Raw genomic sequence first — 4,407 nt, 5'->3', positions numbered from 1 at the left:
TCTCAGAGGAGTTAAGTAACCTGCCCAAGTGACTTGGAGCAGGTATCTCCTGACCCGTAGGAGATGGGCCAGGGAAGCTCAGGTAGGCTGGAAGGGCTGCGAGGGAGGATGGGGCTGCACTGTTGTTAGCATTCAGTGGGGCCTGGTGTAGCAGGCAAAAGCTCTGGGGTCTGATCGGCTTGGACTCAGATACCGACACCACTGCTTAATAGCTGGGAGACCCTAGCTAAAACCCTCAACGTCTTCTACATCTTTAAAACTGAGATAATACTCTCCAGTGTGGTTATAAGAACTTAGTGATGTGTGCTGAGCAGGCATGCAAAACATCGTTCCATTTCATTATTTCACTTCCCCCACCCCACCCAGCTCTCGAGTTAATTAGCATCCCAGCTCTAACTAGTCAACAGTGCTCACAACCCAAGCAACCTTCCATTTCCATGACTCAACCTGTCCTCTTGCTGCCCTTGACAAAAGCTGAGCTCCAACTCCTGGTGTCTACCAGCAATGCAGCAACCACTCAGGGGTACAGATGCCCCCAGGAGATTCTCAAGTTCACAGAAAGGCACAGGGTGAAGGAAGGGTACTCCCTGTACCCACCAGGAGGCATGACACTGGCCTGATCACCCATGGGGCCCCGTCCCTCCCAAGCTTTGCAGGATCAGTGCCCAACCACTTCCAGAGGAGAGGCAGGGTTTCCTCATATGTGGGCACCTGGGAAGGGTTTGGAGGACCTGAGCCCCTGTCTTGGATTTGGCTGGATTTTCTTTATGCGCTCTAGTGGGGTCAGATTTTATTATCATTGATTTTGTAGATTTTAATAAGAAAATGAATTCCTTAGTTCTGAGTAAATGCAGTTTGGTTGTCAAAATTCTTTCAAACACAGGAGTGATAGAGGAGGAAATTACAGTTTATTGAGGAACGACTATGTGCCTGGCAATTTACATAGATGTGCTAGCAGTCAGTCCTCATTGATCAACCCTGGTAGATCATTACAATTACTCCGTTACGCAGGCGAAGGCGTGAAGGGTCAAGGAATAAGCCAAAGTCCCCTAACTGGCAAGAGGCACAGCTGGAAGTTGAGAGCAGCAGGCAATGACGCTGTCTCACGGCTTGGATCCCAGCCCATTGTCCAGGTTGTAAGAAAGAGCTGACTCCTGTCCCCTACCACCTGCCACCTGCCTGTCCTGGAGGCCCCCCTGGGATCAATATTTGTGCCCACCTGGAAATTTTTCTCCAGATCACTCACTGCTCTCAGAATATATAATAAGAAACTGAAACTTTAAACTGGGAATGCCCTGTCCGTCTCCTGTAGGAGGCAGATGCTCCCACATCTGGATGGGAGAAGTCAGCCCACCCCATCCTACCCTGTGTCTTCCCGGACCCTACCCCATCGCTGGGCGATCNAATTAAATGTAGCAAAACGTGAACAACTGGTGAATCAAGGTGAAGGGTATATGGGTGTTCATTGTGCCATTCTCGTTTTTTCTGAAGCTTTTAAAATTTTCAGAATAAGAAGTTGGTGGGGAAAGGCATCCCCTCCACCCCTGAAACACATATATATGTATTACTTCAGAATCAGAAGAGCAACAAAGCTGCCTTTTTTGGAAGGTTAAAAAATAAATAAATGTAATTGCCAGGATCAGCCTACCTAGGGAAAGGCCTTCCTACCTTCCCTTGGCCCATGGCTTGAGAAGGTGGGTTAGGGAGGTTTTGGACACCCAAGACTTTACTGGAGGGACCCTGTGTGTGGCCTGAGGAGGTGGCCCTCAGAGGGGACATGTCCTGGTTAAGACTTTTCAGAATTGACACCCCACTCCCACCCCACCCCCACCCCCAGCCTGGGACAGGCTGTCTCCTGCTCTGCTGGGGGCATATGGATTAAGCTACCTCTGTGGAAGGCAGTTTTTGGCCATAACTATCAAAATTACAGCTGCCCAAAGCCTGTGACTCAGCCAGGCCACTTCTGTGAATTCCTCCACCCATCGTCCACTTGCACATGTGCTAAATGACACCAGCTCAACCTTCATGGCTGCCTTGTTTGTAACAGAATGCCGTGGAAGGGGAACAGCATGACAGTCCCTTCATATGACGAATACCACGCAGCCTTGAAAGGGATGCAGATCTCCACATCATGATGTAAAACAATCTCAAAGATAGAGTTAAATTAAAAAGTAGAGCGCTGGAGAAAGTGCCAGGCAGTTGTTCTCGATCAGAGCGCTACCGCCTCCTAGGGGACATTTAGGAAATTGATGAGGTCTTTTTAGTTTGTGGTTGTCAAAAGATTGGGGCCCTCGGCGTTTGACCGATGGCAGGACAGTGATGCTAAATATCTTATAAAGTGTAGGACACTGGGACACAACAAGGAATTGTCCTGTACACCTCTCAACTTCCCCCTGTCTTTCTGGGAAAACTTGTTCCTAGCTAGCTCTGTTTCACCCACATCTTTTTCGAATGGTTTTAAAATACATTGAATTTTCCAGGAATAAAACTACCATGCAACCCTAAGGAAGATTTGGCTCTGTCTCCATTAGAACTTTACCAAGGGTCATTCACAACTTTGGAAGATCCCTGTGGCTATCTGGCCCATGTGAGCTGAGTTGCTAACATAACGCTCCAGTACGAGTCTATATTTATGGCTCTAGTTTTCCAACGCCAGTGATTTGTGTGCGTCTGCAAGTTTCTGTTCTCTCGTGGAGTCGAGCCTGAGCTTTCACATAAAGAAGTGCATGTTATTTTATTCTAAGTTACTTTCTTTTTTTCCCCTTCTACATTACTTTATACAGTATATTATATATAAAATACTTTATATGTGTAATATAAGTATTATATACTTACTATATGAACTTTTTATACAGGTTTCTAAAAAATGTCGTGCATAGGAAAATTATATTGTCTATGAATGCCATTTCTGAAAATTTATTAAAGGAGAGTTACAAAACATATATTACCAAAAGCAGGAATTGGGTCTGATTCTATGGAGAACCTCACAAAGGACNTCGCGCGTGACCTGGCGGCAGCGCCGCATAATAGCCTATTCTCACAAACCCCACTTCATCAGCCCGCCGGCTGGGCGCTGCATCGGGAGTCCCAGCGCTACCACTTTCTAGACTAAGCGTGGGTTACCGCTCTCCCCCTTTTCATTAGTGGCCGTGTCTGCGTGGCGGCGGCGGGTTGAATCAATCCCAACGCTGAGGGCGATCAGAGTAATGGCAAACATTTACTCGCCGGGCTCCCTGCTGGGGTTTTTACAACTTCACCGAGACCGCATCCAACAGGAATTAGCATCATCCCCATTTAGCTCTAAAAAAACCACTCGACTAGCTGCAGGGTGTCCTGCGGATGTGGGCAGTGGGGTTAGGCGAGCTGTAACCCGAGCCAGGCAGGCTGGACGGAGAGAAAAGCTTGGCCCTGGAGCCGGGAGACAATGGTTCAACCTGGGATTTCTCCCACCTCCCCGTGACCTTGGGCAAGTTACAACCCCGCTCTGGGCCTCGGAGTCCTACTTTGCACAAGAGAGGATGAATAGGGGAGAAGGGGTTGACGTTTTTGTGTTGGTTACTCTGACACCGTTATTTCTTCTAAGTCTCAAAACTTTTAGGAGTAGGTTATTATTTATTCATCCCATTTTACAGAAGATGAAACTGAGGCTCGAAGTTGAGTCCGGAATTGGAACCGGCTAGGTATTTTTCCCATGCACCAGGTTGCTTCCCGAGATGGCAGGTGGGTTTAAATCATACGCCGACGTCTCTGATCCCGCTTCTTAGGGAGACTCACATTTCTTCCCCGGGTGCGAGACACCACCACCTGCCTTACCTTCCAAACTTTTCGGCTGCTGAGATTGTCCTACGACGGTGCGAGTCTGCGCCTTTAAGAAGGGTAGGCCGCGACTTTGACGTCACCAGCTTCCCCGCCCCTCACACCCAGAAATGGTCGCGTCGGGCCCCGGGAGAGGCCCAGCCAGCCAGCGCACGCGGCGTTAGCGTGTGGGTTCCCAGGGGCCAACCATCAGCTTTCCCTGAGAAAAAGACTTAGCGACTTCCCACCGAATTTAGGGGCGGAGAGAGTGCAATCTGTAACCGGTGAAGTGGCCGCTGGCCTAAAGAGCTGGCGGGAAGGCACCCTTTACATTTCCTTACCACACGAAGCTGAGGTCTGAAATGACACAAAATCATTTTATAAACTGTCGGTTAAGGCGAAAACCCGGCCTCTATTAAGGTCCTTTACAGCCTCAAAATTATGGTTTACCCCAAAAGTTTCACAGCCACCAGCCAAGAGATTACTCTTCCCGTTTTATAGAGGAGGAAACTGAGTCCTTGCGTGTAATGACTAGTGTGGAGCAGAACACAGATTTCTCCCATGCAATCTCCCGTTTTACAAATGAGAAAGCGGAGATTAAATCACACAAAG

The 4,407-nt window shown here is 48.4% G+C and overlaps 1 protein-coding gene across 1 annotated transcript in view; it reads right to left on the bottom strand.

Annotated features, from left to right (window-relative positions):
• The window catches only part of SLC25A39 (solute carrier family 25 member 39), a 14,444-nt gene extending 10,572 nt beyond the window's left edge, over positions 1-3,872 (bottom strand). The window contains exon 1 of the mRNA XM_019665671.1: positions 3,814-3,872. The gene's annotated coding sequence lies outside the window, so the exon portion shown is untranslated. The remainder of the gene's footprint in view (positions 1-3,813) is intronic.
• Between the last annotated feature and the right edge of the window lie 535 nt (positions 3,873-4,407).

Source organism: Hipposideros armiger, unplaced genomic scaffold (assembly GCF_001890085.2).
Source record: "Hipposideros armiger isolate ML-2016 unplaced genomic scaffold, ASM189008v1 scaffold_447, whole genome shotgun sequence".
Taxonomy (NCBI): Eukaryota; Metazoa; Chordata; class Mammalia; order Chiroptera; family Hipposideridae; genus Hipposideros; species Hipposideros armiger.
This window is presented reverse-complemented; position numbering and strand designations above follow the sequence as displayed.